This window comes from Oryx dammah, unplaced genomic scaffold (genome assembly GCF_014754425.2).
Source record: "Oryx dammah isolate SB20612 unplaced genomic scaffold, SCBI_Odam_1.1 HiC_scaffold_24, whole genome shotgun sequence".
NCBI classification, from domain to species: domain Eukaryota; kingdom Metazoa; phylum Chordata; class Mammalia; order Artiodactyla; family Bovidae; genus Oryx; species Oryx dammah.
The window spans coordinates 3356365-3369126 of NW_024070208.1; the positions used below are offsets into that span (position 1 = coordinate 3356365).

At 41.4% G+C, this 12762-nt stretch overlaps 1 long non-coding RNA gene across 1 annotated transcript; it reads right to left on the bottom strand.

Moving 5' to 3' along the window:
* Window positions 1–2012: 2012 nt before the first annotated feature.
* LOC120883160 lies at window positions 2013–11126 on the bottom strand. The gene is made up of 3 exons (XR_005725701.1): window positions 11108–11126; window positions 5325–5328; window positions 2013–2108 (listed from the first exon to the last, which is right to left on the bottom strand). It is a non-coding gene; the product is annotated as an uncharacterized LOC120883160 (long non-coding RNA).
* Between the last annotated feature and the right edge of the window lie 1636 nt (window positions 11127–12762).

Here is a 12762-nt window from a genome sequence, read left to right on the forward strand (position 1 = left end):
AAACAGTGCTGCGATGAACATTGGGGTACACGTGTCTTTTTCAATCTGGTTTCCTCGGCAAGAGGCTCTTTAGTTCTTCACTTTCTGCCATAAGGATGGTCTCATCTACATTTCTGAGGTTATTGATATTAGTCCCAGCGAACTTGTTCCCAGCTTGTGCTTCATCCAGTCCAGTGTTTCTCATGATGTACTCTGCATATAAGTTAAATAAGCAGGGTGACAATATGCAGATTTGATGTACTCCTTTTCCTATTTGGAATCAGTCTGCTATTCCATGTCTAGTTCTAACTGTTGCTTCCTGACCTGCATACAGATTTCTCAGGAGTCAGGTAAGGTGGCCTGGTATTCCCATCTCTTTAAGAATTTTTCTCAGTTTGTTGTGATCCACACAGTCAAGGGCTTTGGTGTAGTCAATACGGCAGATGATTTTCTGGAACTCTTGCTTTTCTATGATCCAATGGATGTTGGCAATTTGGTCTCTGGTTCCTCTGCCTTTTCAAAATCCAGCTTGAACATCTGGAAGTTCTCAGTTCACTTACTGTTGAAACCTCACTTGGAGAATTTTGAACATTACTTTGCTAGTGTGCGAGATCAGTGCAACTGTGCAGTAGTTTGAGCATTCTTTGGCATTGCCTTTCTTTGGGATTGGAATGAAAACTAACCTTCTCTAGTCTTGTGGCCACTATTGAGTTTTCAAAATTTGCTGGCATATTGGATACAGGGCTTTAACAGCATCATCTTTTAGTATTTGAAATAGCTCAACTGGAATTCCAACACCTCCACTAACTCTGTAGTGATGCTTCCTAAGGCCCACTTGACTTCACAGTCCAGGATGTCTGGCTCTAGGTGAGTGATCACACCATTGTGGTTATCTGAGTTATGAAGATCTTTTTTGTATAGTTCTGTGTATTCTTTTCCAGTAGTCATGTATAGATGTGAGAGTTGGACTCTAAAGAAAGCTGAGAGCCAAAGAATTGATGCTTTTAAACTGTGGTGTTGGAGAAGACTCATGAGAGTCCCTTGGACTGCAAGGAGGTCAAACCAGTTAATACTAAAAGAAATCAGTCCTGAGTATTCATTGGAAGGACTAATGCTGAAGCTAAAACTCCAATACTTTGCCACCTGATGTGAAGAACTGACTCTTTAGAAAAGACCCTCATGCTCAGCAAGATTGAAGGCGGAGGAGAAGGGGACGACAAAGGACGAGATGTTTGGATGGCATCACCGACTCAACGGACATGCAATTGAGCAAGCTCTGGGAGGTGGTGATGGACTGGAAAGCCTGGCATGCTGCAGTCCATGGAGTTGCAGAGTTGGACAGGACTGAGCCACTGAACTGAACTGAACTCTGTATTCTTGTCACCTCTTCTTAATATCTTCTGCTTCTGTTAGATCCATACCATTTCTGTCTTTTATTATGTCTCTTTGCATGAAATGTTCCCTTAGTATCTCTAATTTTCTTGAAGTGACCTCTAGTCTTTCCCGTTCTATTGTTTTCCTCTATTTCTTTGTATTGCTCACCGAGGAAGGCTTTCTTCTCTTTCCTTGTACTTCTTTGGAACTCTGCATTCAGATTGGTATTGCTTTCCCCTTTTCCTTTGCTTTTAGCTTCTCTTCTTTTCTCAGCTATTTGTAAGACTTCTTCCAACAACCATTTTGCCCTTTTGCATTTCTTTTTCTTGGGGATGGGCTTGATTACTGCCTCCTATACAATGTCATGAACCTCCGCCCCTAGTTCATCAAGCACTCTGTCTATCAGATCTAATCCCTTCCATTGTATAATCATAAGGGATTTGATTTTGGCCATACCTGAATGGTCTAGTAGTTTTCCTTACTTTCTTCAATTTAAGCCTGAATTTTGCAATAAAGAGTTCATAATCTGGGCCACAGTCAGTTCCCAGTCTTGTTTTTGCTGACTGTATAGAACTTCTCCATTTTCAGGGGCAAAGGATGTAATCAACCTGATTTTGTTGTTGATCATCTGGTGATGTCCATGTGTAGGGTTGTTTCTTGTGTTGTTGGAAGAGGGTGTTTGCTATGATCAGTGTGTTCTCTTGGCAAAACTCTGTTAGCCTTTGCCCTGGCTCATTTGTACTCCAAGAGCAAAGCTTTGGGTCAGCTTATGATAAAAAATGTTCATGCTCTTTTTATCATAGTGTTATGCATTTGAAATATCATTTCCAAGACACGTATTTTGTTTCACTGTAATAATGCCATGCAAAAGTAATATATTTTGAACAACTGAGGGAAATGGGAGTTATTTCAAAACAATTTTTCTTGTCTTATATATTTATCAAACAATATAGTGCCCTGTATGTTCCAGGAAGTAATCTTAACACTTGTCAACATTAACATATTATCAATTAAATGGATGATACCTGATGGGGTGTGGCAGGGTTTATTTTGATTTGAGTAATTCAGATTATTGAAAAATTTATTATGTGTATATTGAGAAGTTCAAATGTTAATGTGGAGCAATCTGACGTGAAATTAACTTGCAGTCATGGTTCCTTATGTGTAGTTTGTGGTTCTCGTCCATGAAGAAGTTTTCAGGGACTGCATTTAATAGCCTGACTATAAAGGTCTGCCTGTTCATCTTCTATATATTTTTATCAGACTCCCAAAGGCACCTGCAGCTCATGATGCCAGTAATGGTTCCCATTATTTAGCTTCCTTCATCATCTCTTCCTTTTAAATTTGGTCTCATACAAACAGATTTAAGAGGAAAATTAAAATATTTACAGTGTTTTGTTGTTGTTCAGTCACTAAGTCATGTTTGACTCTTTCTTACCCCATGGACTGCAGCAAGGTGTTTGCAGAATGCAAACTGGTAATGTTGGTGTGGATGGATTTTAGTTGTTTCCTCTCTTAGAATGATCAATACCTGGAATAGCAATAAAAATTAAAATAGTGTTTAATTCTTCAAAAACTGTCCTCAGTGCAATGAGGACAAAGAAGCAACTTCCAAATCAATCCAATTCAATTCCAATCCAGCAACTTCTAAAGAAGCAAGTTCCAAGCAACTTCCAAACAATAACTGAAGCTAACTAAGCAAGGTCTGGGATATTATCCACTATTCAAACACATTAATAATTCCCATTAAATTTTTTAAGATTTATTTAGAGTAAGTGCAGTAAATAAAGTTTATACAGAGTCTCATGGCATTTCAGTTCAAATTTTGCTAAAAAATTTAAAAAAAGTAAAAAAAACAACTTCCAACTGCAAAATATTAAACAAAGCTCTAAGATGCTTCATGCCTAGCTTGATATAAGAGAGTCTGCTGGGATATGACATAAGTCTTCTCCAATCTAGAGAGAACAGGTTTCCTCAGATGTGTCACAGTCCTGAATAGCAGTGGTAAACAGCATTCCTGTCATCATGGAGTTTACACAAGTGTGGGGGAAGACAGAAAATAAAGTGCTGAACAAGGGAGTTTCTGATAGTGATAAATGCTCTAAAGAAAATTAAGCACAGTGATATGTTGAATATTTGGAGGGTCAGTGGTCAGAGAAGCCTTTCTGAGATGGTGGCATTTGAACTGTGTGTGACCTGACTGCTGAGAAGATGCCAGCCTGTTTGGCAAATGTTTGGAGAAAGAGTATGGCAGGAAGAGGAAGAGATAAGTAATAATAGAAGGAACTCATGGCAGGAATGATCAGAGCAGGGACAAAGAATAATAAGAGGGTCATTGTGGCTGTTTGAGCCAGTGGATGGGATGGCAGGAAAATGTAAATGTTATAAACCACAATGAAACCGTCAAATAAAATTAAAAAAAAATCAGGAAGTGAAAAGAATTGGAAGTGGACTGATTTCTTCATCTTGGCATTTGCCTGTGTACTTCTAAAGTGAATCAGTGTTGTTAAGTGACATAATGATCCCAACCTCTTAAGAATTTAGAACTATTTTTTTAATATTTAAAGCAGTAATATCTCTGAGGTAAAGAAAATGTTTAAGTGATTTTGTATATGTGTTTTTTTTCCTACTTTGTTTCTAGCATTTAACATTTTTACCCAAGATATTTGGCCATGTTTTATAAATTGTGGTTTTCTTATTTTCTCAGCAACACTACAATATGAGCAACTTTATCAAGACATTTTTTGTTTCTACTTTCATGAATTTGAACACTTTCTTTGGGCCATATATTAAATGGAATCTTATTTTTGCATTGACTTTTATATCTTTATGTTGGTGAGAGCTGTAAACTAACACCTTATGATAAATTTTAGTAGCTAATGGCTACTGATTTGACAGGTTTAAAAATGACTCACTGTTGATCATTTTTTCTTTGGATATGGGAATATTGGAACTGCCAGCTTCTACTTTTGACACATTCTATTTAATAATATTCTTAAAACAGTTGTTTATACTTATCTTTAAGTTTATATGTAAACTTACATCTCAAAATAAGCGTTTTTGTCACTAAATTAATTTTAAAAGAATTGCTCTATTTATTTTGTCTTTAAGTAACTAGATCCAAGATTGTTCCTTGAACTCAGAGACTAATTTTATGAATTCTGTAGTAGACTGTATCATGGTGCCCAATCCTTCACTTTGTATTAAGGGTTTATACATTCAAACCTTTTACTATTAATACGTAACTTTGTAGTACTTCACATTCAGTTCAGTTCAGTTCAGTCACTCAATCATATCTGACTCTTTGTGACCCCATGGACTGCAGCACACCAGGCTTCCCTGTCCATCACCAACTCCCGGAGTTTACTAAAACTCATGTCCATTGAGTTGGTGATGCCATCCAACCATCTCATTCTTTGTTGTCCCTTCTGCCTTCAATCTTTCCCAGCATCAGGGTCTTTTCCAATGAGTCGGTTCTTCACATTAGGTGGCCAGAGTATTTGAGCTTCACCTTCAGCATCAGTCCTTCCAATGAATATTCAGGGCTGATTTCCTTTAGGATTGACTGGTTTGATCTCCTTGCAGTCCAAGGGACACTCAAGAGTCTTCTCCAACACCGCAGTTCAAAAGTACTTCACATAGTCCATTGTTATTTATTATTATTATTTATGTAGTTGCTAAGTCAGCTATTAAATAGCCTGACAGGCTCCTCCGTCCATGGGATTTTCCAGGCAAGAATACTGGAGTGGGTTGCCATTTCCTTTTCCAGGGGATCTTCCCAACCTAGGGAATGAACCCAGGTCTCCCGCATTGCAGGCAGACACTTTAACCTCTCAGCCACCAGGGAAACCCTAATTTCAGTTCCTTAAACACACGAAACCCTTTCCCATGTCTGATCAGAACCCTTGCACATGCTGGCCTTTGCTCTTACCTCTGCCTGGAAGGCTCTTTCCTTTTCTCTTGGCAGGCACTTGCCTGCAGTTAACAACTGTGAATTGTTATAAAGCCATGGAAGGGAGTGTGGAGATAGACAGTCCACAGTCATCCTGAAACTGGAGGGAGGAGCAGGGGGTGGGCACTTGAAGAGGAGAGGAAGTTGCCCACACCTGAGGAAGAGCTGCTTTTCTTGGAAATGCGAGGAGATGCCTGGCCTGGCCGGGAGCAGAGGTGAGAGCGAGAGGCGGGGCATGCAGACTTGAGGGTAGTATGCACCACCTAAAGTTGACTTTTAAAAAATTTTTGACTGTGCTGGATCTTTGTTGCTGGGTGCAGGCTTTTATTAATTGAGGTAAGCAGGGGATATTTGGGGCTCCCCAGGTGGTTCAGATGGTAAAGCATTTGCCTGCAATGTGGAAGACCCGGGTTTGATCCCTGGGTCAGGAAGATCCCCTGGAGAAGGAAATGGCAACCCACTCCAGTACTCTTGCCTGGAAAATTCCATGGACGGAGGAGCCTGGTAGGCTACAGTCCATGGGGTCACAAAGAGTTCGACACGACTGAGCGACTTCACTTTCACTTTCTTTCAAGGGATATTCTGCTGTGTTGCGTGGCCTTCTCAATGAAGTGACTTCTTTTGTGTAGCATGAGGCTGTAACTTCGTGGGCTCAGACATTGTGGTCCAGGGCTCTGGAGTACAGGCTCAGTAGTTAGGTACTTAGTTGTCCCGTGGCTTGTCCTGTGGCATGTTGGATCTTTCCTCACCAGGGATCGAACCCTGTGTTCCCTGCATTGGCAGGTAAATTTTAACCACTGGACCACCAGGAAACCAACCAAATAACATCTGCAGCTTCCCAGAGTGCAGTGAGAAGCTACAGATGTTATCTGGTTGGTTGAGGGGAAGCACAGAATCTGTTGCTACTTTAAAAATCTTACTTTTCTATGAGGAGAAGAGATAGGTGTTGGAAAAGAGAGAAGCTGGGGAGATCGTTGGGGGCTATTGTAGACATTCAGATGAGAGGTGATAGGTGAGGAGGAGAAGGATGGTTATGGGAATAACCAAAAGTGGGAAGGTTCAAGAGATAATGTGGAGGTAGAAGCAAAGATCTTGGTGCTAGATTAAATCCAAGGACTGGCTGAGAGGGAAAACTTGAAGAAAACTTGTAGATTTCTTCAAAGTTGAATAACAGTAGTCAAAGAGGATTACAGGTAGATTTGCAGACCAAGGTGCTGTCTGGAAGCATGGCCAGATGACTGATCAGAAATAACATTGATTTAAAGAGGGTCTTTGATCATAAAAACTGAAGTGCAGACAGAGCACAGTGGTAGGTGGGATTCAGAGAGGAGAGCGGCATGGGCAGGCATACGTCTAGACAGGTCACGTTCACAGAGAGGAGAGCGGCATGGGCAGGCATACGTCTAGACAGGTCACGTCACAGTCTATTATTAGTCTGAAGACCTGTTCCCATCGTCATATTTCAAAACCTCGCTAGGCCACTGATGCAGGGTGGGAAGCAGCCTCAAGGGAGAGAAGTCATGCAGGGAAAGAGGCTGCAGAATCAAGTGTGTCTGAGAAGCAATTACTGGTTGCATGATCTTGTGGGAGTTGCTTGAATCACTTAACCTTTCAGAGCCTCAGATTCCTTATTTACAAAATAGGATGAAAATATTTACCTGGTATGTTTGTTAGGGAGATTAGTTTGAGCAATGTTTACAAAATACCTTGCATATAGTAGATGCTAAAAGTGTAGTTCTCTCAGCCTCCCCACTGTGTAAATTTATTCATGTTGTTGCAAGCTCTCACTCATTTGGCTACAGGACTAATCAGATCCTGACACCAAGGGGCTTGGTTCTTGTCCAGCTCCCCTCAACCTGTGGAGTAAGTGGTGGAGATATTGTAATATGTAGGAATTGCAGTACATTCTAAATCATATATGTGTGTGCTCAGTTGTGTCTGACTGTGACCCTATAGATTGTAGCCCACCATATTCCTCTGTCTGTGGAATTTTCCAAGCCAGAAAGCTGAGGTGAGTTGCCATTTCTTACTCCAGGGGGTCTTCCTGACTCAGGGATTGAACTCAGGTCTCCTGTGTCTCCTACACTGGGAGGCAGGTTCTTTACCACCGAGCCACCCAGGAGGCTCTGAATCAGATGGTGTAGTGCAAATCTATACCGTGTTACGTGGTGTTCAATCCTTTATTTCTTACGTCTTCATAGCCACTGTGTGAGAGTGGTGTTACTTGGTTTCTTTTCTAGATGAGGACGTTTGTGTGGCATTCTGAAGATCTGAGCAGCATTACCAGTTTCTGGCCAGAACAGTCAGATGGAACGTGCTGGTGTTCCTTGTACATTTCTCCGTCTTCATTTTGCAGCCTCTTCAAAAGGCAGTTCAGTGCAGTTCAGTCGCTCAGTCGTGTCCGACTCTTTGTGACCCCATGAATCACAGCACGCCAGGTCTCCCTGTCCATCATCATCTCCCGGAGTTCACTCAGACTCATGTCCATCAAGTCAATGATGCCATCCAGCCATCTCATCCTCAGTCGTCCCCTTCTCCTCTTACCCCCAATCCCTCCCAGCATCAGAGTCTTTTCCAATGAGTCAACTCTTCTCATGAGGTGGCCAAAGTCCTGGAGTTTCAGCTTTAGCATCATTCCTTCCAAAGAAATCCCAGGGTTGATCTCCTTTAGAATGGACTGGCTGGATCTCCTTGCAGTCCAAGGGACTCTCAAGAGTCTTCTCCAACACCACAGTTCAAAAGCATCAATTCTTCGGCGCTCAGCCTTCTTCACAGTCCAACTCTCACATCCATACATGACCACTGGAAAAACCATAGCTTTGACTAGATAGACCTTAGTTGGCAAAGTAATGTCTCTGCTTTTGAATATACTATCTAGGTTGGTCATAACTTTTCTTCAAAGAAGTAAGCGTCTTTTAATTTCATGGCTGCAGTCACCATCTGCAGTGATTTTGGAGCCCAAAAAAATAAAGTCTGACACTGTTTCCACTGTTTCCCCATCTATTTCCCATGAAGTGATGGGACCAGATGCCATGATCTTTGTTTTCTGAATGTTGAGCTTTAAGCCAACTTTTTCATTCTCCTCTTTCACTTTCATCAAGAGACTTTTTAGTTCCTCTTTACTTTCTGCCATAAGGATGGTGTCATCTGCATATCTGAGGTTATTTGTATTTCTCCTGGCAATCTTGATTCCAGCTTGTGTTTCTTCCAGTCCAGCGTTTCTCATGATGTACTCTGCATATAAGTTAAATAAGCAGGGTGACAATATACAGCCTTGACATACTCCTTTTCCTGTTTGGAACCAGTCTGTTGTTCCATGTCCAGTTCTAACTGCTACTTCCTGACCTGCATACAGATTTCTCAAGAGGCAGGTTAGGTGGTCTGGCATTCCCATCTCTTTCAGACTTTTCCACAGCTTATTGTGATCCACACAGTCAAAGGCTTTGGCATAGTCAGTAAAGCAGAAATAGATGTTTTTCTGGAACTCTCTTCCTTTTTCGATGATCCAGCGGATGTTGGCAATTTGATCTCTGGTTCCTCTGCCTTAAAAAACCAGCTTGAACATCAGGGAGTTCACGGTTCACGTATTGCTGAAGCCTGGCTTGGAGAAATTTGAGCATCACTTTACTAGCATGTGAGATGAGTGGAACTGTGCGGTAGTTTGAGCATTCTTTTGCATTGCCTTTCTTTGAAATTGGAATGAAAACGGACCTTTTCCAATCCTGTGGCCACTGCTGAGTTTTCCAAATTTGCTGGCCAGTCTGAATTTTAGCTCCTAAGTCTTCAAACAAGTCCTGAGTCCCAAAGCAGGAAATTGTCCTCATCTAAAAAAATGATCTGCTCCCCTCCACCCCCTGCCACTGCCCCAAGGGTGGACAGGAGGGTTCTGTTTGTGAGCAGTGGTTTAGGAGGATTTGTTTCTTCTTTGAATTTGAAAATGCTGAGTCATTCACTTGTGGAATTTAGTCATATTTCTTTTTCTTAAAGATGAGAGACCTCCCAGTCTCTGAAAGATTATCTGATACCTTGAGCTCATTCAGCTAATGGCATTTTAGCTTTTTTCTCTTCAAGAGTCTTTGGTGTCTCTGGTTATCTCCTCTTGATAATTTTCTTTTTAAATCCATGATTCAGTCCTTACTGGTGGCAATATTGATTATTCTCAGTAGAATGACTATGGAAAGACACACATTTCCTCTCCTCAGATATCTGTCATCTCAGTTTTGATATGATCAGAAGAGAACTCAGTTTCAGGGTCTCAAATCAGTCCATGTTCTTCCTTTTCTCTCTCTCTCTCTCTTTTTTTTTGTTTATAGACAAAATAAAAGTATTTATTTGCTGCTGTTAGAAGTGAAACAGCTTGAAAAAGATAACAGTACTGCATTCCCAGTGATGATACATTTCAGGTTTTTTTTCCAACCATAATATTTTGGCATGCTTCCTATATTACCAATACAGAATTGTAAAGTAAAATAAAAAATAAATTAAAAAAAAAAAAAAAGAATACTGGAGTAGGTAGTCATTCCCTTCTCCAGGGGATCTTTGTGATCCCAGGGATCAAACCTGAGTCTCTTGCATTGCAGGCAGATTCTTTACTGTCTGAGCTACCAGGGAAGCCCTATATACACAAATCCATATATAAATGTGTACACAAGCATCGTGTGTATATGCCCTGTAGTAATACAGAGCAGTAATCTTCCTTTTCTCAATAAGTGGAAACTCCAGGACATAAACCTCGGCCATCCTCAACTCCTCTTTCCCTATGGAAACCAGCACCAGGTTGTATTAGCACATCAACTGGTCCCTCCATAAACTGTCACACCGTCCACTGGCATACTGAGTGCAGCACTGGAACAGCATCACCATTTAGAATTTGAAATAGCTCAACTGGAATTCCATCACCTCCACGAGCTTTGTTCATAGTGATGCTTCCTAAAGCTCTCTTGATTTCTCACTCAGGATGTCTGGCTCTAGGTGAGTGATCACACCATTGAGTTATCCAGGTCATTAAGATCTTTTTTGCATAATTCTTATGTGTATTTGTGCTACCTCTTCTTAATATCTTCTGCTTCTCTTAGGAGCATATGATTTCTGTCCTTTATTGTGGCCATTTTGCATGAAATGCTCCCTTGGTATCTTCAGTTTTCTTGAAGATATCTCCAGTCTTTCCCATTCTATTGTTTTCTTCTATTTCTTCACACTGTTTACTGAGGAAGGCTTTCTTATCTCTCCTTGCTATTCTTTGGAACTCTGCATTTAAATGGTTATATCTTTCCTTTTCTCCTTTGCCTTTTGCTTCTCTTTTCTCAGCTATTTGTAAGGCCTCCTCAGAAAATCTTTTTGCATTTCTTTTTCTTGGGGATAGTTTTGATAACTGCCTCTTATACAGTGTTACGAGCCTCTGTCCATAGTTCTTCAAGCACTCTGTCTATCATATCTAATCCCTTGAATCTATTTGTCACTTCCACTGTATAATCATAAGGGATTTGGTTTAGGTCAGACCTGAATGATCGAGTGGTTTTCCCTACTTTCTTCAATTTAAGTCTGAATTTGGCAATAAGGAATTCATGATCTGAGCCACAGTCAGCTCTGGGTCTTGCTTTTGCTGACTGTATAGAGCTTCTCCATCTTTGATTGCAAAAATATAATCAATCTGATTTCAGTATTGACCATCTGGTGATATCTGTGTGTAGAGTCATCTCTTGTGTTGCTGCAAGAAGTTGTTTGCTATGACCAGTGCATTCTCTTGGCAAAACTCTTTTAGCTTTTGCCCTGCTTCATTTTGTACTCCAACGTGAAATTTACCTGTTACTCCAGGTATTTCTTGACTTCCTCCTTTTGCATTCCAGTCCCTTATGACGAAAAGGACATCTTTTTGGTGTTAGTTCTAGAAAGTCTTATAGGTCATCATGGAGCTGTGTGTCTTCATCTTCTTCAGCATTAGTTGTTGAGGTATAGACTTGGATTACTGTGATATTGAATGGTTTGCCTTGGAAACAAGCAGAGATCATTATACCATTTTTGAGACTGCACCCAAGTCACCCAAGTACTGCATTTAGGACTCCTTTGTTGATTATGTGAGGACTCCGCTTCTTCTAAGGGATTATTGCCCACAGCCACCTGAATCAAATTCACCCATTCCGGTCCATTTTAGTTCGCTGATTCCTAAAATGTTGATGGTCACTCTTGCATCTCCTATTTGACCACTAACAATTTGCCTTGATTCATGGACCTATGAATCCAGGTTCCTAGGCAGCAGACTTTACTTTCGCCACCAGACTCATCCCCAGTTGGGCATTGTTTCTGCTTTGGCTCTGTCTCTTCATTCTTTCTGGAGCTACTTCTCCACTGATCTCTAGTAACATATTGGGCACCTACCAACCTGGGGAGTTCGTCTTTCAGTGTCCTATCTTTTTGCCTTTTCATACTGTTCTTGGGGTTCTCAAGGAAAGAATGCTGAAGTGGTTTGCCATTCCCTTCTCCAGTGGACCACGTTTTGTCAGAACTCTCCACCATGATCCATCCATCTTGGGTGGCCCTACATGGCATGGCTTACAATTTCGTTGAGTTAGACAAGGCTCTGATCCGTCTGGTTAGTTTTCTGTGACTGTGGGCTCCAAGTCACTGAGGATGGTGACTGCAGCCATGAAATTAAAGACAACTGCTCACTGGAAGAAATGCTATGACAAACTAGACAGCATATTAAAGGCAAGGAGATTACTTTGTAACAAAGGTCCATCTAGTCAAAGCTATGGTTTTTCCAGTAGTCATGTATGGTTGTGAGAGTTGGACCATAAAGAAAGCTGAGAACCAAAGAATTAATGCTCTTGAACTGTGGTGTTGGAGAAGATTCTTGAGAGTCCCTTGGACTGTGAGGAGATCAAACCAGTCCATCTTCAAGGAAATCAGTCCTGAATATTCATTGTAGTTGAAGCTCCAATACTTTGGCCACCTGATGTGAAGAGCTGACTCAATGGTAAGGTCCCTGATGCTGGGAAAGAATGGAGGCAGGAGGAGAAGAGGACGACAGAGGATGAGATGGTTGGATGACATCACCGACTCAATGGACATGAGTCTGAGTAAACTCTGGGAGGTGGTGATGGACAGGGAGGCCTGGCATGTGGCAATCCATGGGGTCCTAAAGAGTCAGACACGACTGATGACTGACCAGCAATAGCAGTGACACCCTCCACTGTGACCTCCCTCCACATCTTTTGCCTGAAGTGCTTCAACCGTGCCCTACGTGGTCCTTCTGCCTACACTTCTCTGTCTGCTGCGCTTACCATCTGCTGATAAGCCACATTTGTCCATCGACAATGTAGGGTCCAAAGTCTGTATAGCAGCCGCCATCACCTGGCTTGATCTGTGCTCTGATATGATGGTCAGCATGATGGGCCATGACCTCCCAGGCCTCCTTTGTTCTAGCCTCCCTGGTCACATTTTATTTCCTCAAACCTGCA